This window comes from Neovison vison, chromosome 8 (genome assembly GCF_020171115.1).
Source record: "Neovison vison isolate M4711 chromosome 8, ASM_NN_V1, whole genome shotgun sequence".
Classification (NCBI taxonomy): Eukaryota; Metazoa; Chordata; class Mammalia; order Carnivora; family Mustelidae; genus Neogale; species Neogale vison.
Genome location: NC_058098.1, coordinates 53,158,844 through 53,180,180, shown reverse-complemented (window position 1 = coordinate 53,180,180; position 21,337 = coordinate 53,158,844). Strand labels below are relative to the sequence as shown.

Genomic DNA, 21,337 nt, shown 5'->3' with positions numbered 1-21,337 from the left:
GCATAATACCTTCTAGTTCCATCCACATCGTTGCAAATGGCAAGATTTCAGTTTTTGATGGCTGCGTAGTATTCCATTGTGTACATACACACACACACACACATATATATATACACCACATCTTTATCCATTCATCTGTTGATGGACATTTAGGTTCTTTCCATATTTTGGCTATTGTGGACATTGCTGCTATAAACATTCGGGTGCATGTGGCCCCTTTGGATCACTGTATTTGTATCTTTAGGGTAAATACCCAGTAGTACAATTGCTGGGTCATACAGTAGCTCTATTTTCAACTTTTTGAGGAACCTCCATACTGTTTTCCAGAATGGCTGCACCAGCTTGCATTCCCACCAACAGTGTAGGAGGGTTCCGCTTTTTCCCCATCCTCGCCAACATCTGTCATTTCCTGACTTGTTAATTTTAGCCGTTCTGAATGGTATGTGGTAGTATCTCACTGTGGTTTTGATTTGTATTTCCCTGATGCCAAGTGATGTGGAGCACTTTTTCATGTGACTGGTGACCATCTGGATGTCTTTTTTGCAGAAATGTCTGTTATGTCTTCTGCCCATTTCTTGATTGGATTATTTGTTCTTTGGGTTTTGAGTTTGATAAGTTCTTTATAGATTTTAGATATTAACCCTCTATCTGATACATCATTTGCAAATATCTTCTCCTGTTCTGTCAGTTGTCTTTGGTTTTATTGACTGTTTCTCTTGCTGTGCAAAAGCTTTTGATCTTGATGAAGTCCCAATAGTTCATTTTTGCCCTTGCTTCCCTTGCCTTTGGTGACATTTCTAGGAAGAGGTTCCTGCAACTGAGATTGAAGAAGTTGCTTCCTGTGTTCTCCTCAAGGATTTTGATGGATTCCTATCTCATATTTAGGTCTTTCAGCCATTTTGAGTCTATTTTTGTGTGTGGTGTAAGGAAATGGTCCAGTTTCATTCTTCTGCATATGGCTATCCAATTTTCCCGACACCATTTGTTGAAGAAGACTGTCTTTTTTCCATTGGATATTCTTTCCTGCTTGTCAAATATTAGTTGACCATAGAGCTGAGGGTCCATTTCTGGGCTCTCTGTACTGTTCCATTGACCTTTGTGTCTGTTTTGGGGCCAGTACCATACGGTCTTGATGATGACAGCTTTGTGATAGAGCTTGAAGTCTGAAATTGTGATGCTGCCAACTTTGGTTTTCTTTTTCAACATTCCTCTGGCTATTCAGGGTGTTTTCTGTTTCTGTATAAATTTTAGGATTATTCCTTCCATTTCTTTGAAAAAAATTGATGGTATTTTGATGGGGATTGCACTGAATGTGTAGATTGCTTTAGGTAGCATAGACATTTTCACAATATTTGTTCTTCCAATCTATGAGCATGGAACGTTTTTCCATTTCTTTGTGTCTTCCTCATTTCTTTCATGAGTACTTCATAGTTTTCTGAGTACAGATTCTTTGCCTCTTTGGTTAGGTTTATTCCTAGGTATCTTATGGTTTGGGGTGCAACTATAAATGGGATCAACTCCTTAATTTCTCTTTCTTCCTTCTTGCTGTTGGTGTATAGAAATGCAACTGATTTCACAGAGTGATATTCTTCAAATGGAGAAGGGCAACTTCAAATTTAAAAAAAAAATTTTTTTTAATGTGTTTATATAAGAGGCTGCAGGAAGTGCTATACATGAGCTCCAGGCCACAGACTGAAACTGATTTTCAGCAACACAAACTGGAATGCAGGGTAATGAGGCTGCAACTGGTTAAAATCAGGCTCTTCTAATTGATTAGGCCTGTCGAAAGGAGGCTACAATTACAAAGTCACATTCTGAGTACAAGCAGGCCAGGCCTTTCCCCTGTTACATTTAGTCTGTCAATGATTTGTTGTCTTCAGTAAATATATTCAGGCTGTCAGAGTCCAGCTCTGTCCATATGGAACCCTGTTCCCAAATTCAAACCAATTTAAAGTGCTTTGAGGGGGAGGTGCGAAACCACCTCACCCGGATCGAAACCACCTCACCCGGATCGATGACTATTAGCCCACAGAGCCCCTGTGGCCACGCAGAGGTAAGAAGAACACGCCTAGACTTTCATCAGCTCCCCAGCCCTGTAGAGGGCGGCCATTGTATCCATTTGGTGGAATAAGTTCATATAGTTTTGTAGCTGTCAAACGGTCCTAGTTTATGCCTCATCCCAGCCTAATTACTGATAGTGTCCCCCTTTACCCTTGGAAGTGTCCAGGTTTTCTCCCCCATTGTAGATCACCCCCACTGTAAGGGACCTCAGGGTTGCGCCACTGTATTTTACACTTGAACAAACTGGGGTGTGGAGATTATAAATCAGGTGTTACTGGGGCTCCTGGGTGGCTCAGTGGGTTAAAGCCTCTGCCTTCGGCTCAGGTCATGATTCCAGGGTCCTGGGATCGAGCCCCGCATTGGGCTCTCTGCTCAGCAGGGAGCCTGCTTCCTCATCTCTCTCTGCCTGCCTCTCTGCCGACTTGTGCTCTCTGTCTGTCAAATAAATAAAATCTTTTTAAAAATTTTTTTTAAAAATCAGGTTTACCAAGGAAGTTGGTTCAGGTTTCCTCTATTTTTGTATTTCAATTCCAAATTCTCTATAGCTTGACAGTACTCTGCTTAGTAGCTAAAGGACTTTGGCCTGGAAAGAGTTGCTCAAGACTCATGAGTCCTGGCTTTGGGATCCTCTCGGAGATGTGTGGTTGACGGTAATCATCAATTTATTTGAACCAAGTTTTCCTTAACATACTAGTACCTTTATTCCTTGTACAGAGGGGTTAACCCTTGAGTGTTGTGGGCAAAAGGCATGTTTGGTGGATTCTCTGTTCTCCAGCCACCTGCCCTTTACTGATGCTTGGGCTCCTCCATGAAGACGTTGGCCTTTTTGAACCATCCTTTCCTCCAAAGTCTTGCGTTACAGAAGACTTTGTACCCCAGTTAAAAGTGGATACAGCTGTCATTAATTTTGATCAGCTGTGTTGTACTTGCATCAATGCATCATTCCTCTTACAGAGTCGTCTTTTTTTTTTTAAAGATTTTATCTATATATTTGACAGAGAGAGAGATCACAAGTAGGCAGAGAGGCAGGCAGAGAGAGAGAGGGAAGCAGGCTGCCCGCCAAGCAGAGGGCCTGATGTGGGGCTCGATCCCAGGACCCTGAGATCATGACCTGAGCTGAAGGCAGAGGCTTAACCCATTGAGCCACCCAGGTGCCCCTCTTACAGAGTCTTTACTCTGCCAAGGAGGATGCGACAGAGTGGGTGCTCTTGCCTTTAATCTAGTATGACAGCCATCACTTGAAATACTTTATCCCGCCCTGCGCAGTTACTAGCCACATGTGGCTCCAAGGCTTTGGGATGTGGCCGATCCAAATGGGAATGTTTTGGAAGGATAAAATACATACCCGATTTCAAAGAGTTAGTATGAAAACAATTTCTCACTCACTTTTTATGTTGATTACATGTTGGAATGATTATTTTTTATACATCACATTAAATGAAATATATTATTAAAACGAACTTCACCTATTTCTTTGTATTTTTAAAAAATGTGGCTGCTGGAAAATAAAAAATTATATATGTGAAAAAAAAATTATATATGTGGCTCATATTCTCTTCCTATCAGACAAGTAAGGATGTTATCCTGTCCTTCAGGATTTGCCCATATAAGCCACAGGTGTGTGTGTATATGTGTGTCTATCTGTATGAATGTTATACAATCATATAATACATCCACACAAACAATGGTAACAAAATGTCCATCTCCATTATTAGCTCACAAAGCTCAGAGTAGGGAGTGTATCATTCAGGCTCTGAAGCCATAACCCTCAGTTTGAATCCCAGATCTGCTATTTAGCTCTGTGACCTCAGGCAATTCATTGAACCTTTCAGAGACAGTTTTTCTCAATTGTAATTGGGGGTGATGACAGGATCTGTATCTTAGAGTGTTTGTTGACGAATTTGTGTAAATTCCTACGTAAGGGATGTGCTTTGCATGGCACAGAGTAAGTGCTCAGTAAATATTAGGTACTATTAATATTATTATTATGGTCATTATCATTAGCTAGGAACCAGGCATCTAATCCAGTCCCCTGCAGCCCCTCACATTCACAATTCTCTTCAAACATCTTCAAGAAAGAAGAAATGTCTGCTTTCCTAGGAAAATACTGAAAGATGACATAGCTGTCATGGAATGTCAGGAAATCCATTTGATTAAGGACTCTCCTGCCTCTCTGACTGATTCCAAAAAAGGATCATTTTTGTTGTTCGTGTATTTTTTCATTCATCAGAAATGACATGCTAACATCAGACACATTGAGCACCTATAGCTGGAGACACACATACATGGGTTTGGGGCTTATAAGTAGGGGAGTAAGGGATTACATGTGCCGTAAAGGAAATGTTTATGGGATACATTGAAGGTCATTTCTACTTGGGAAGACAGGAAGGCTTCATAGAGGAGAAGGTGGTTGAGCAGAGTTTTGAGGGTGAGTAGAGATTCACCACATAGGCAAGGTGAAGGTGGGCATCATAGAGAGAGGGAGGAGCATGGCCAGAGGCACAGAGGCACAAGTCAGCACAGCCTTCAGAGAGCAAGGGCAGTGACCAGTGTCGGGTTCAAGACCAGGCAGGTGTGACAGTCACAGAAGCAGGAACTCAATCATGAAAGACCTCCTAGGCCAATTCAAGGAGCGTGTACTTGACCTCGTAGACAAAGCAGGTTATTAAAGGATATAAGACAGAGAGTCACACCATGTGGTTTTTAAGACAAGGTGGCATTTCCTTCTATGCCCTCGCCCTCGTAGAATTCTTAGAACCTTAGGAACTAAGTTCCCATGGTCGCCAAAAAAGAATGTAACAGAAAATCCATTTATGGACTGTTGGGGGATGATTTGTCCAGACATTGTGATTGTCAGCCCTGGGGGTCTGGCAGGTGGGAGTGGGGAGTAGAGAACCAGACTGAAAATAAAGGCAGCAGAATGCTAAAAATAGCTGTCTTTGAATGGTGCCCTCATGGGGGTGTCATCTTAAACACCATAATTCTGTTTTATTCGTATGGGAGTACGTATGTATATTTCAACAGTAAGTGGATCTAACTGTGAATCTCGAAGGTGATTCATTATTCTAAAAGAAATGAAATAGTATCCATTTCAGGGAAACATTTTTGGTTGAAGGAGGATTGGTCCATCTCCTTTCAAACACTGTTCTGTTTGTGACCTTGGAAGGCTGTTTCCCCGTCTAAACTGTCTCAGAACCACGTTGAGGGGCTGGGGAAATAAATAAGGAGAAAAACAGTGGAGTGGAAAGGCAGGGAAGATGATTAGAAAAGCTTAAGATAATGATGTGTTTTGTGTGATTCAGACTTTTATCTTAGTGCTTCCTCATCCTTTGAGGTTTCCTGAGCCATTAACTAGGTTTTACAAATTCCAGATCTGGGGGTTTTGTTTTGAGTTCCAAAGTGATTTAAACCCGCAGGACTCTCTGTCCCCTGTATTTTTTTTCCTCTTCTGAATCCAGCTGTCATCGTTCGTATACATCAGTTTCCTGCTGGAAAGAAAATTATAGTCTCTGAGTGGAGTTGGGGGATGAGGAAGAGGAGACCTAACAGCACGAGCACTCTAGGGCTGCCTTGCAGGCCTGGGCAGGGACCTGGAGACACAGAGCTTTCCCTCTCATTGGAGGCCCGCCTACCCTTTGTCGCTCTCAGCTTGGACACGTTCCATCCGACTCCACAGCTTACAAGTGATCTCAAAAGGCTTTTTCCCTACCCCTGAAATGTATATAGGATGCCCAGCATACTCTCCTTCTCAAGAAACATTTTCAATACCCTCTTCTTTGTGGGGATCATAATAATTATGACCGACAGTTAACTGAGCACTGTTAAAATAAGTCCATGCCAAGCATTGTGCCAAGCATTTTGCATGCATCAGTAAGGGAGGTTCTTGTGGTCCCGCATGTCAGATGGGAGGAAACCCAAGGCAAGGAGACAACTGACCAAGTGTCACATGCATAATAGGAGAGCAGAGGCTGAGCTCTCTGGGCACTTACCCCATGGACCCACAGCACAGTCAAGGCCAGAATCAGGAAAACCACTACCTCGGGGAGGGTGCCCTAGAACCCTCTTGGTTGTTCCAACTTCCCATTGCTCTTCCTCTCCTATAGAAGCCCCAGCCCTCAGAGAAGGATCCCCTTCAGAGGAGCCTTCCAGATCACATGCTTTCATGGGGCACTTTCTTGCCTGCATTTCTGTCTCCTGTGCCAGCAGAGTGTGGAACAGCATGAGCGTGGACCTGGGACAGAAGCAGTTACTAGAAAGAGAGAGCCTGACTGCTCCCAGTCAGCCGCCTGCCCTTTCTCTCTTTGCAGGTGGACCCACGGCCATGGCACAAATTACTTCCCGGGACTAAGCTGCTGGCGGCTGTGTTTTGTGGTTTCTTTATTAGCTGGAATTTATAGTTCAGATCTCATCATTCTGCCAAGTGCAATAAACATTTTGTTTTACTAGAATGTAGCTGTTGTTATTGTTATTATTTTTCTTCTCAGTGCCTTAAACGTGAGTGACCAACTTGAGAGCGTGAAGTCAGAATCCCTAAACAGTTGGAATGCCAAGTCAATGTGCTCTGTAGATCAGTCTCGGATTAGAAGACAGGCTCTCATTTATTACACTCGTATTTATATAATGGAAGTTAGGTAATGGAAACACTCCCAAAGGCCAGCTCCGATGTTGATGATGGTTAAATGGTAAAACCTGGGACAAGTATCCAACAATGCCTTGTATTTGTACTGCCTTGAACATGAATAATATATGTGTGACATGAATAAATATAAGGTCAATGATTCTTATGACATACTAACTTCCTTTACCTAAGTTCCTGAGAAATATAGCCGGTTACAGAGAATGAAAACATTGGCAACTTACAAACACCTGCTTTGATTATTTGGTCTAATTAGGTTAAATTTAACCAATCCCATCTGAACAAATTGAAAACAATTCTTATCTGTTCCCTTGGTCATGTACTTTTATCGGTGTTGGATGCAGATGTGTTTAATATGACACGGTAGATGCTGTTCTCTCAGCTCTGGGTGGGAGATAAAAGGGAATTGAGAACATATTTTTCGAGTCTTCTGGGGACTTTTTATTTCTGGGCCCGCAGCTATGAAATTTCAAGGAAAAAAAAACAGGCTTTGTTGTCAATAAATTAGTTGCTTTTCTCCAAAACACTGAGACTGTCATCTGAATGGTTGCTTTTGCCAAAAGTATCTTTCCCAGGGAACAGTGAGCGCCCAAAATAAGCAGATGATTCTAGCTGCCTTTCGGAAGTTAGAATAATACAGGATGTGTTATTAGATTGCTAGGTTCATGTGGTGTTTACAAGCCTGCTGCTGAGGACATAGGCCTACAGTTCTTAAAATTTTAGAAGTTAGAGACCATGTAATCAGTAGGTAGAATGGAAACGATAGCAATTAAGTGACTTGCCCAAGGTCACACAGCTGGTAAGTGAAGTAGTCAAGCTTCCTTGGCTCCTGGTCCATTGCTTATTTCCATGACCAAAATTAAGAGCCTCTAGTAATATAAGTTGGGCCAAGTGTCTGGATCTATAAAGGAACCATATCATGAAACTGGCTTACCCACATTTCCACCCCAGGAGTAAAATACTATTCAGTATTTTATGATCCCTATACTGGGATCTCAGAACATCTGTGATTTTGGTTTTTCTCTGTGTTTTGTCTTGCCCCACTCTAGCAGACCTCAACACAGATAATCTGAAACTAGTTACCCGTGTCAATTAAATTAGTTAAGCAAGTTGTTTTTGAAAGCTTATTCTAGACATCTCAAATAAATGGAATCCTACAACATGTGGCCTTCCATGTCTGGCTTCTTTCACTTAATGTTTTCAAGGTTCATCCTTGTATCATGAATCAATGCTCTGTTCTTTTTTATGGCAGAATAGTAGTCCATTGGATCAATATACCACCTTTTATTTATTCATCAGTTGATGGACATTTGCGTTGTTTCTACTTTTTGGCGGTTATGAATAATACCATCATAAGGGTTCATGGACAAGTGTTTGTGGGGATGTAGGTTTTGAGTTCTCTTGGGTATTGACCTAGGAGTAGAATTGCTGGGCATATGCCAAACCTAGGTCAAACTTTTTGAGGAAGTGGCAGACTATTTCCAAATAGAATGCATCATTTGGCATTCCTACCAGCAATGTATGAGGATTCCAATTTCTCCACATCCTAGACAGCATTTGTTAAATGCCCATCTTTATTTTTTATTGCCATCCTGTTGGGCATGAAGCAGTATTGCATTGTGCTTTTTGACTTGTGTTTGTTTCCCTTATGGCTAGTGATGTCAAACATCTGTTCTACTGCTAACTGGCCCTTTGTTTATATATCATCTTTAGGGAAATGTCTGTTCAGATCCTTTGCCCATTTTTAACTTGGATTATATATTTTTTTCATTCATGAGTTATAAGAGTTCTTTAAATATTCTGGATATTAATACCTTATCAGATATATAATATACAACTATTTTCTCCCATTCTGTGGGTTGTCTTCTCACCTTCTTGATAATGTCTTTTGATGTACAGGAGTTTTTAGTTTTGCTGACACCCGGTTTATCTTTCTCTTTTGTTGCTTATGCTTTTGACATCAAATCTAAGAAACCATTGCCTAATACAAGGTCACAAAGATTTGTATGCATGTTTTTTGTAGTTTTATCTCTTAACATTTAGGTTTCTGATCCAGTTTTTTAAGATTTATTTATTTATTTATTTGAGAAGGAGAAAGTGCGGTGGGGAGGTGCAGAGGAAGAGAGAGAGTCTCAAGCAGACTCCGTGCTGAGCACAGAGCCTGACACAGGGCTTGATCTCACAACCTGAGCCAAAATCTAGTGTCGGACACTCAACTGACTGTGGCACCTGATTGCCCCAATTTCTGATCCATTTTGAGTGAATTTTTGTATTTGGTGTGAGGTACAGATCCAACCTCATCCTTTTGCATGTGCCTAATGCATTTGTCCCAGCACTATTTGTTGAAAATAATTATGCTTTCCTCGTTGAGCAGTCTTAGTATCCTGGTCGAATCATCAATTGACCATAAATATATGGATTTATTTGACCTCTATGACTGTCCTTATGCCAGAACCATACTACCTTGATTATCATAGCTTTCTAGTAGCTTTTGAAATTAGATCATAAACCCTCCAACTCTGTTGTTCTATTTCAAGATGATTTCGGCTGGGTTGCTTATATTGTCATACAAATCTTAAGAACAGTTTGTCAACTACTGCAAAAAGGAAAGAAAAGCCAGCTAGGATCATGATAGGTATTGTATTAAATCTGTAGGTCAATTTGAGGAGCATTGTCATTATAACAATATTATGTTTTCAGGAATTCAGATGAGAACACAGGATGTCCTTCCATTTATTTAGATCTGTTTTCTAGTTTTCAGTGTACACAGCATGAACGTCTTTCGTTAAACAATTTATTCCTATTTTATTCTTTCTGATGCTGGTGTAAATGAAATTATTTTCTTAATTTGAATTTTGGGTGGTTTGTTGCTACTATATAGAAGTACAATTGATATTTGTATATTAATCTTCTATCCTGCAACCTTACTGAAGTCATTTATTAGGGGTTTTTTGTGGTCTCCTGGGGATTTTCTATATATGAGATCATGTCATGTGCAACATAGTTTGTACTTCTTCCTTTCCAATCTGGCTGCCTTTTATTTATTTTTCCAATTGCCTAATTACCCTGGCTAGAACCTCCTGTACAGTGTTAAATAAAAATGGCAAGAGCAGACATTCTTTTCTTTTTCTTGATCTTCTGGAGAGTAGTTTCCATCTTTTACCATCCAGTATATCGTCAGCTGTGTGGGTTTTTCATAGATACTCTTTATCAGGTTGGAGAAGTTTCCTTATTTCTAGTTTGTTGAGTGTTTTTACTGTGAAAGGGTGTTAGATTTTGTCGTCTTCTTTTTCTGTATCTATTATGATGATCATGTGGGGGGGGTTGCCTTTATTCATATGATATGACCCATTACTTTTTATTGCTCTGTAGTATTCCATTATATGCATGGTTTGTTTTTATTAACTCATCAGTTGAAATACATTTGGGCTTTTCTACTTTTTAGAGATTGTGACTATGTGGCTCTGAGCATTCTTACAGAAGTGTTTGTGTGGTCATGTTTTTATTCCTCTTAAGTAAAGCCTAAGAAAGTAATCACTGGGTCATAGGATAAGGATTACAAGGAACTCCTAAACTTGTTTTCCAAAGGGGCTTACCACTTTGCATCCCCACCAGTGCTGTAATGAGAGGTCTAGTTGTGCTGTATCCTCACCTAGACTTGGTGCTGTCCCTCTAGTAGCTATTCAAGTGAATGTAGCGTTATCTCATTGTGATTTTAATTTGCATTTCCCAAGTGACAAGTTATATCGAGCATCTTTTCAGTTACCATATTTGCTGTACGTATATATTTTGGGTAAAGTGTTTATTCAGATCTCTTGCACATTTCTTTTTAAAATTGAGGTGTTGCGGAGGCACCTGGGGGGTTCAGTCAGTTAAACATCTGCCTTCGGCTCCCATCATGATCCCAGAGTCCTGGGATTGAGCCCTGCATCGGTCTCCCTGGCCAGCAGGAAGCCTGCTTCTCCTTCTCCCTCTGTCCCTCCCCACCACTCATGTGCTCTCTCTGTCTCTCTTTCTCAAATAAATAAATAAAATCTTTTTTAAAAAGAGAAAGTGAGTTGTTTACTTTATTGTTGAGTCTTATTATTGAAAGTGCTTTATTCTGTGTATAGTCCTTTATTATTATTATTTTTTAATGTGAGGTGGTTTTTTTTTAAGATTTTATTTTATTATTTATTTGACAGACAGAGATCACAAGTAGGCAGAGAGGCAGGCAGGGTGGGGAGGAAGCAGGCTCCCTGCTGAGCAGAGAGCCCAATGCGGGGCTGCATCCCAGGACCTTGGGATCATGACCCGAGCGGAAGGCAGAGGCTTTAACCCACTGAGCCACCCGGCACCCCTTTATACAAAGAAATACTTTGCAGATATTTTCTACCTTTTGTTTATCTTTTCATTTTCTTAACAATGTCTTCTGAAGAGCAAACATTTTTAATTTTGATGAAGTCCAATTTATCAGTTTTTTCTTTATTTTATGCTTCTTGTGCTTTAGTAAAGAAGTTCTTCCCTATCCCAAGATCACAAAGATGTTTGCTCATGTCTTCTTCTACAATTTTATAATTAAGGTTTTACATTTATATCTTTGACATTAGGCTAATTTTCATGTATCTCATAAGGTTGAAGTTTTCTTTTTCATTTCTTCCATACAAACAACCAATCATTCCAGCCCTAGTATTTCTTCAAATATTTTTTCCAGCCCTTTCCCTTTTTCCTCTCTTTCTGGGATTTCACTGTATGTATATTAGGTCACTAGAAGTTGTCCCACACATCACTGACGTTCTGGGGTTTTTTTTCTATCTGTGTGTCTTTTTTTTTTTTTTAGAATGCAGCTGCTTTCCTCAGACAAGGTTGCAGGTGGCATTTTATTTTATTTTATTTTATTTTTTAAGATTTATTTATTTGACAGACAAAGATCACACGTAGGCAGAGGGGCAGGCAGAGAGAGAGGAGGAAGAAGGCTCCCTGCTGAGCAGAGAGTCTGATGCAGGGCTGGATCCCAGGACCCTGGGATCATGACCTGAGCCGAAGGCAGAGGCTTAACCCACTGAGCCACCCAGGCACCCCTGTGTGTCATTTTTTGATAGCTTCTAATCTATGTCTCTAAATTCACTAATCTTTTGCAGTGTCTAATCTGCTGCTAATTTCATCTAGTGTATTTTTTTTATGCCAGGTGTTATCTGATTCATCTCTGTAAATTTGATTTGTGTCCCTCTAATATCTTTCATATTTCTCTTCATCATGTTCCATTTTCCTCTAGATTCTTGACCAAACATAGCATGTTTATAGCAGCTGTTATTATATCCTTGTCTCTGCTTCCATTATTCTTGTTATTTTGGGGTCTTTTTATTAATTTTTCTCCTACTTATGAATCCTAATTTCCCTCCTTTTTGGATGCTGATAATTTTTTTATTAGGTGCCAGACAATAATAATTTTATGTTGTTGAGCATTGGATTTCTTTTATTCCTTTAAAATGTTGGACTTGGGGAGCACCTGACTGGCTCAGTCAATAGAAAATCACTTCCAGGGGCACCTGGGTGGCTCAGTGGGTTAAAGCCTCTGCCTTCAGTTCGGGTCATGATCCCAGGGTCCTAGGATTGAGCCCCACATCAGGCTCTCTGCTCAGCAGGGAGCCTGCTTCCTCCTCTCCCTCTGCCTGCCTCACTGCCTTCTTGTGATCTCTCTCTCTGTCAAATAAATAAAATCTTAAAAAAAAAAATCACTTCCATCACTTTGTTTTGAATCCTCTTGATTCTTCAACTATAAAATGGCAATATCCTCTGAAGATGGGGGTGATGAAGGTCATATAAAGAAAAAATTGGGGGGCACCTGGGTGGCTCAGTCGGTTAAGCTCTTGCCTTTGGCTCAGGCCATGATCTCGGGGTCCTGGGATTGCGTCTCCCCCCTCCCTCCCCGCTTGTGTTCTCTTTCTCTGTCTCAAAAAACAAATAAAAAAAAATTTTTTTTTAAATTAAAACTTGGAAAGTTACGTTTCCAAGATAGGAAAAATCCAACTTTGGAAGGAAAGCAGCTAGCAGGGGTTAAAATTGATAGCAAAAACAAAGAAGTGAGTGGTCCTCTCATCCAGAGCAAGAGACAGAGCTCCTGCTGGTCCCACGGACAGGTACGCTCACTTCCGGGCTGACCTCCAGGGCTCCTCTGGCACAAGGTACTTAACTCCTCCCTCCATGCCAGGGCCGCATTCCACGTGAAATAGCATTCCCCAGGTTCTGTTGGGTTGGCCAACTACATACTGCACCTCGCAGCATCATTCCTACAGGTGTTAGTGTGAGTCCAGAAGTGCCGGAAAGTTCCGCAGCCTTTCAGTCAGTCTCTGCCGCAAGTGTAACCTGTAGTGCCGCAGGGGACTGAGGCGGGTGCTCCTCGCTTCTCTCTCATCACAGGGGTAAGCCCCAGGTATTTAAAGGAGTCCTCCCAGCCAGCTCTGACCTCTCACGTTGGTTTCACAGCTGTATCTCATCGCCGAGGGGTAGAAGAGAAGCCCCTTAGGGCTTCTGGGGGGAGAGGCAAATCTAAACAGGGGTATCTACGGTGTGGTGCTACGGAAATTCCTCATTTCCCAATCTCATCCTGAATAGCCTGTCACTGACAGAAAACCAGAAGCACTGTTTGCTCAGAAGTAATTTTATGTTTGTGTCTTTGTGTTGTCATGTGTTTATCCTCAAGTATTTCCTGACGTCCCCCCTGTGTCGGGCAGAGACAGGGATGGGATGGTGGGTGGAGTCCAGAAGTAAAAGCTGGCCCCACCCGGTGCCTGGTGAGCTCATTTTTAGCCAGCCCAAATCCTTTCAGAGCTCCCACCCAGAGCAGGCTCCCAAGCCGAGGGACTATGTTATTTCTTGGGTGACAAGATGGTTTTCAGATGGTCTTCTCAGAAGCTCATCCTCCTTCGTCAGCAGCAGATAAGGAACTCTGTGCTTGAAAAATACACGCCTTTGAGGATATGCTGGGGGCAAGGGAAAGAGGGAATATTTTCCAAGGGAAGTGTATCAGGGCCACACCTTGTGTCCGCAGGGCACGAAGGGGTGCAGAGCCCTGGAAACAGAAGGAGGCAAGAAATAAGCAGCCAACACCAGTTCAGCATGCTTCTCAAGGCAGTTAGTTTCCAGATCCTTCCACCAGGTCATCCTACATGTTTGTTGTTGGAGGGGCCCCTGGGGTCAGGATTACAGTGTATTGGGAGGGACAGAGGATTAAATAGAAGAATGGAATTTCCCTTCGATAAGGAGAAGCCAACATTTATTAAATCAGTTGATTTGTTGTTGTTGTTGTTGAAGTTCCTATGGTTTCCTTTTCTCCCCAAGTATATTTTTTTCTACTGACAAATTGCATAACAGGACATTAATATTCACAGAGCGAACAAATTATCATCCGTGATTATTTTTAGAACCAGTTTATCAACTGTTTGAGGTAAGAACTTTTTGTTGGATCTGATAACAGATCTCTCTGACCAGAGCTACACTTCTTTGAAACAGAAAAAACTGGCCACCTAGCTCTGCATTAAAAGTGAAATCAATGAAACAAGATGGGACTGGGAGGGAGACAAACTATAAGTGACTCTTAATCTTACAAAACAAACTGTGGGTTGCTGGGGGGAGGGGGGTTGGGAGAAGGGGGTGGGGTTATGGACATTGGGGAGGGTATGTGCTTTGGTGAGTGCTGTGAAGTATGTAAACCTGGCGATTCACAGACCTGTACCCCTGGGGATAAAAATATATGTTTATAAAAAAAATTTAAAAAGTGAAATCTGCTTTATATTTTCTCATCCCCTACTCTTTTAAGGAGGGTTGAGATTCTGGGAGAAAGGGAAGGGATCCAGGAAACTTCAGAACAATTACATCTGCAAATTTTTCTTGACCTACTGGTGTCAGACAATTCAGAGCCTTTTGAATATGTGAAAGAGAAATGTAGCCATTTGTTCATTCATTCATTCATTCATTCAGTTGAGGCAGAGGGAGCATGTGCAAGGTCAGGCAGGATGGAGAAGCTTAGGCTGACTCTCAGTGGCAAGTGAGCATGATCAATATCATTGCCATTTACACAGCATCCCAGCAAGTGACTTAGTCCATAGCAGGGAAACTATCCTTTTCTGTTTGGCTGGACTTTTCAGTCCTGGGAAGGATCCTTTCCCCTCTTCGTGGGTACCCACTGCTACTTAGAAGTAGAACAACTTCATGGTGATGCCTGGGGCTTTGGCTTCCCCTGTAGCCACCTCTGCGGAGTCAAGGAAATGCTGCCTTTGGGCCTGCACATTTACTCCCTCTTGTCCAGTTCAGCACAAAATCAGGCTCTCTGGATTCATGACTTAACAGCGAAGGCCAGGAGCTTTTGGCTGAACACTAGATGAAGGGGTTGACTTTATGATCAGGGGCTGTGGTGTATAGAGACGAACACCACTAACCCCTAGAGTCACACACATGCCACACAGCAAAGCGTTTACACTGCCAGGAGCACAGAGGCACTCAGGTGGGCTCAGGAGGGTCTTAAAATGCAATTCCTGTTAGCAGCCTCAGCATCACCTGGGAGTCTGTTAGAAATGTGATCTGGGGGGCCCTGCCCCAGACCCACTGAATTTGGACCTCTGCAAGAGAGCACACTCAAGTCTGAGCCCCTCTGGTCTGAGGTAGCGGCACAACTGCCCTTCTAGAAATATGCTCAGTGATGACGGTGCCGGGTGAAACTGCCCTCTCTTTTAATTGTTATTTTCCTGAAGAACTACTGGCTGGCTCAGTCAGTAGAGCTTGTGACTCCTGTGATGCCCTCATGAGTTCAAGCCCCACATTGGGCATAGAGATTAATAATTGTTATTTTCCTATCTCTCTCATGCTGAGTACCTCAAGTTAAATTCACCTAAATTAAACGCTCTTCTTTTTATAATTTTTTTAAATTTTTTATAGGGATCACAAGTAGACAGAGAAGCAGGCAGAGAAATGGGGAAGTAGACTCCCTGCTGAGCAGAGAGCCCGATGCGGGGCTCGATCCCAGGACCCTGAGACCATGACCTGAGCCGAAGGCAGAGGCTTAACCCACTGAGCCACCCAGGCACCCCTAAATTAAACGCTCTTAACAACGAAACTCCACTGTATCCATAATTGTGTGGCAATGATCTCATCCCACTTTTCCCCCCACCCCAGAATGTCCTTATTAAGACTAGATAGATTAACATGCATCTTTTAAGATTATGTTTGTTTGTTTACTTTTTTTAAAAAGAAGAAATTTTAACCCATCTATATGACAAGCTCAGAAAATCAACGATGAATGACCCACAGGCCTGCCCTTTGGGGCTGTGCTCCTCCTCTGGGGAGCAGACGGACTTCCCTAAGTAATAAAACAGGATTTGTGACATAGGACGCTATCCCTGCTCCAAACATGTGCCGCTTTTAAATCCTCTTTCAGCAGCTGGGTTGATGTTCACACTGTACATTGGTTGGTTAGGGAGTGGCGGCTTTGAAAAATCAGTTAGTTTAGCAATCACCGTTCAGGTTGCAGACATTAACACTGCAGTCTGCAGCTCGCCAGAAGACCAAGAACTGCTAAAATACTACATTCGAGATTATGGGAGGGAACCGTGTGAATGGGCCAGTGTGGTCCTTCACACAGACACTCTGCTCACTGCCCCGAGGGACCCAGAGGAGTCCCTGCGGTCCTTCTGCAGCAGACCTCTGTTCGGGGTAGTCATGCTGTCCAACCAGAGCGCGCTCAGGAAACTGTTACCAGCTTCCCCAAAACTGCAGTTCCCTTATGCCAGTCCCTGGTGATGCTTTCACAGTCAAACTATTACCCAATGGTACTATGGCAGACTTCTTAAAGCCAGATGTCTTTAAAGTATTACGCTTTTAGGATAACACTATGGATTTACTACCTTTTTTGGTGTAAAGATAGCCTTTCTTCCATGAAAATGATAATAGATGGTGGGTTTTTAACATACTTCCTTGACAAGGTAAAAAGTTGGCAACGTGTCACATTCTGTCTCAGTGCTTTCGGACATTTTCGTGGTCCTTGGATTCCAAACTATTTCTCCATTGAATGAGGACTTAACACAGTAGGAGGTATTGTCCTTCCGAGTGAACTCAGCCATTAAGCCATTCCTTTGAAGGCTGGAAACACACTTACTCTAAAGAAACAAAAAGTTAATTTCAAAAATGAAATCAAATTAATATTTTAAATCAATCATACTTACTTGGGTGACTAAAATGACCATATGGATGAGAAGAAATTCCAATCAATAAGTTTGCAAAAATCATCTAATTCCTGAAAAATAAGATGGGGCCATTAAAGGAGGGACTTGATTCTTTCATTGGAACACTTGGCTTTCCAAGAAAGATGGGAAAGAAGAAACCCAAAGCAATGGAAACTGAAATTGCAAACAGAAATGTTATCTTTGAGAGAAAAGAGGTTCTAAACCTCAGACTGGGGAGCCCCATAGAAGACCTGATTTCAGCTTTTTTGCGTGCCGTAGACAAGTTACTGAGGGAAATGGAAATAAACACCCCATGTTGATCTGGACTTGGAAATGCATTTGGTAGGGCAAGACCCAAAACAGTGCTTGGCCAGGAAGAAGTCCGGATGGTGAAAACCATTTGGTGAACTCTGTCTACCAGCTGCTGGTGAAGCAGTGGCTGTCAAGCCCAGGAGAATCACACTAGAATCACCCGGTCCTATAAAACCAGGCTCACCCCAGACTTGCTGTCCAGTCTCCCTTGCCATAGTTGATTTTCTGAAGCTCTAGTCACTGCAGCTGCTCGTGTGAAAGTGTTGGTTACCTCTGACTGCATCCTCCTGTTCCGGCTCGAGAGCCCCTTGCTATAGGCTCAGGGGGAAAGGTGCTCTGTGGTCCCTGCGTCCATGGGAACGGAGCCTGGTCAGTTTCACTGCCACATCCTAAACCAAGAACAGAGCCTGCGCCTAGGGAGCCAGCCTTGAGGCCTGACTGCCTGCCAGGTGCCTTTATTCTAGGGCTTATTCATTCTTTTCAATTCTTCTTGGTTTTTTCCTCCTCTGACCTTTTTATTTGTAAGAGAAAAGGGGTGTAGGGGAATTTTCTAGTTCTTCACGATAATGAACCACGGGGCTGGAATCAGCTGTGCTCTACTTGGGACTGCAAACCCCTAGCTCCAGAAACCCTACAGGTGCCTGTGAAGGTCATGTCTTAGGAGCATGGTTCTCAGCTGAGGTACAGAGCAGAATTAGCTGTTGGCTTCTTAAGACTACAGGTGTCTGTGCCCACCTCAAGCCAACTGACTCCGAGTATGCAAGCATGGGATTCAGGTATGTGTGGTTTTAAGAAGCTCTGATTACCAAACATCCTTGGCCCAGCAGCGGCAGCAGCACCTGGGAGCCTAGTAGAAATGCAAACTCAGCCTCCTCCCCAGGCCTGCTGAATCAGACACATGGAGGGTGAGGCCTGGGCAGTGGTCTGTGGGTTAGCAAGGCCTCCAGGTGAGCCTGAGGCTCACTCCAGTTTCAGAGCCTCTGCTTTAGGTCATCTCTTTGGGTCTAAGCAGCAGTTAGGAGAAAGTGTCTAAATGCGTGTCATTTGATTATTTCTTAGCTTGTAGCTCTGACAGCTCTGACCTCACGGCTCCTCTGCTAATTCACACTAATTCAGCAAACTTTTCCGCTGGTCAATTTTTGTCTCTCTCTTTTTTTCTTAAGATGTAATTTATTTATTAGACAGAGAGTGAGAGCACAAGCTGGGTGGGGAGGGGAGCAGAGGGAGAGAGGGAGAAGGGGGTTCGATCCCAGGACTTCGGGATCATGACCTGAGCCAACGGCAGACACTGAACCAACTGAGACACCAAGCGCCCTACTCTTTGTCTCTTAAATTTCCCTGGAGCATTTGCTGATTCCTCCCCCGGTCAGGCACCACTGGGCAGCCTGCAGAACCCATCTTAAATTTTTTCCCTCCTGAAAGCTTTTATTTTGTCTTTTCCCATAGAAAAAATAAGTGCCCATCACATTCATTTTGGTCCTTCTTATGGCTCATGTATTCTCTTTACCTCCCATCCCCTGCACCCTTGGGCAGATAACTTAACCTCTCTGTTCTCTTGTCTGTAAAATGGAAATACTACTAGTACCTACTTCTTCAAATGAGGTTAACACTTGTTGAGGTGCTTAGAATAGTACTCAAGTGTCAATTCTAGAAGTAATCGGGGCACCTGGGTGGCTCAGTGGGTTAAGACCTCTGCCTTCAGCTTGGGTCATGATCCCGGGGTCCTGGGATCGAGTCCCGCATCGGGCTCTCTGCTCCGTGGGGAGCCTGCTTCCTCCTCTCTCTCTGCCTTGCCTCTCTGCCTACTTGTGATCTCTGTCTGTCAAATAAATAAATAAAATCTTAAATAAATAAATAAATAAAATCTTAACAATCTGAGGGGTTTGAAGTGGGGGGGGGGTGGGAGGTTGGGGTACCAGGTGGTGGGTATTATAGAGGGCACAGCTTGCATGGAGCACTGGGTGTGGTGAAAAAATAATGAATACTGTTTTTCTGAAAATAAATAAATTGGAAAAAATATATATAATAAATAAATAAATAAATAAATAAAATCTTAAAAAATTCTAGAGGTAATCGTTCCTAGCACTGAATAATGGGTATATAACATTCTGTAGTGCACAGCACATAAACCTAGCTTTTCTCACTAACAATTTTAGGGCCCTAAGCATTTTGCACTTTTGTAGCTGTCTTTATCCTCCCAAAAAGGTTTGTTTTAAAGCTTTTTGATAGCAAGTGATTTTTTTTTCTCAACTCTGAATCTCCTTCTCCCAAAGTACCTAACGTATGCTCAGTAAATGCTTATGACATTGTACTGAGCTCCACTGGCAATGTAGGCTAAGAAGTCCCAAAGGAGCCCTTCCCAAGCCTGTCTCCCATCTTTCTTTGGGCCAATGCCTTCAGTCCCTGGGTTCTTGATGATGTCATCCTTCCTCAAGGCCCTAGAGGAAGAAGATGGGTCTGGGTGCCTGGCTCTTGAGTTCAGTGAATAATGCACTCTGCCTGGAATATTTTTAGATAACAGATTCCTCTGAAAATCATCCAGAATGGCCTAGACAGTTCTTCCTGTTTGTCATAACATTCTGAAGAGCAGATCTCTGAGCCATGTTTCTGACTCCTTGCCAAACAAATGAAATTCCTACTTAAGGCAGTGTTGTCTTGAGGCAGCAATGGATGGGAAGGGTAGGAAGTGGTACGTGGAGACCACATGGTGTCATGGTGTCATTACTAAATTGTACTGGGTCAGGTGACGCAGAGGTTGAGGACCCCAACTATCTGGGGCTTCCTTGCTTCTTTGTAAAAATAGCTGCCCTCCTACTTGAACTTGGACTTCCGCAGACTCTGAGTTAAGAGCCGAAGTGCGTCTGCAGCCACAGTCGGCAGATGGTGGATGGGGTCCTCCAGGGTGCCCAGTCGTACTGGAGCATGAGCCCCCACCTTGCCTCTTAGGGCAAACTTCTTTTGTAACAATTTGATGTGTAACATGAATATTCTATGTTTTTGATTCCTGGCTATGAGATTTTGCAATTTCAAGTAAGTTTTTTTTATTACCATAATCTTTTACATTTCTGTTATGTTTATGATAGTTTTCTAGAAGGCAGTAGTGTTCACCAAGTTATGAGATATGTAAATTTCAGCAAGGCCTCTGATGAGGTCTATCATGATGTTTTTGTAGATGAAATTCCATGCACAGAACGGTCAAGTTAGGAGGATTTGTTACTGGTAATGAATTGGTGAGAGTTTGGAATAGGCAGGGGACGGGGCTTCTTCTAACTGCTTCTGCTGCTTCTAACATGCAGCGACGCCTTCTGCCCTCCACACTGGCCCAGTCCACAGTTTCAGTAAGTACTTGATTACAGGCATTTACGACATGCTTGTCACATTGAGGTTTACACAACTTCTGTTGGATGATGAATATGTTGGTTGTATGGTTGTATGGGTTCTGGGAGGTGCCCAAGACTCCTTCCCTGGTTAGTCACCCAGTACTGCCCATTTTACTCCCTCACTGGCTTCTCAAATCCATCTTCTTCTCCCTATCCCTTCCTTCCCTCATCATTTCTCTCCTAGACTACTGCCTGACCTTGTTGCTTGAAGTAACCCCCCAGTAGCATTCCCTTGCCTCTAGAAGAACGTCTAGGCTCCTACGCATGACCTAGGAGGTTCTGAATGTCCTGGCCACAATGCTTCTCTAGCTTCATCTCCTGCTGTTCCCCACCTTGAATTCCATGCTATAGTCCTATCAGATTGCCTGTCACTCCCCACATAGTCCATTCTGGTTCATGCCTTTGGACCTTTGCTCTGCCTTTGGTGGCTCCAACACATTGTCCCCTCCTTTCCCCTTAAAGACTCAGATTATCGTTTACCGCACTGTATTGGAATTACCTGCTCATTTCTCACTCTCAGACTAGACTAGAAACTCCTTAAGGACAGCGTTCTCATTTTGTTTAGCTCTCAGGACATAGTAAGCAGGAAATGTGTTGTTTTGATCCCAAGTGAGAATACGAAAAGATCTTGGCAATCTAAAAGGGAAACCATAAAACTTAACAGGGAGATAAAATTTAACAGTGGTTTTACTTGGGTTTAAAACAAGCAAACAAAGAAAACAAGTCCCGATCTAAGGACTAAGTACAAGGTG

At 42.6% G+C, this 21,337-nt stretch overlaps 1 protein-coding gene across 6 annotated transcripts in view; it reads left to right on the top strand.

The window, feature by feature from the left end:
- Window positions 1-21,337, top strand: part of THADA (THADA armadillo repeat containing) — a 321,965-nt gene that overhangs the window by 245,476 nt on the left and 55,152 nt on the right. The gene's annotated exons all lie outside the window — the stretch shown is intronic.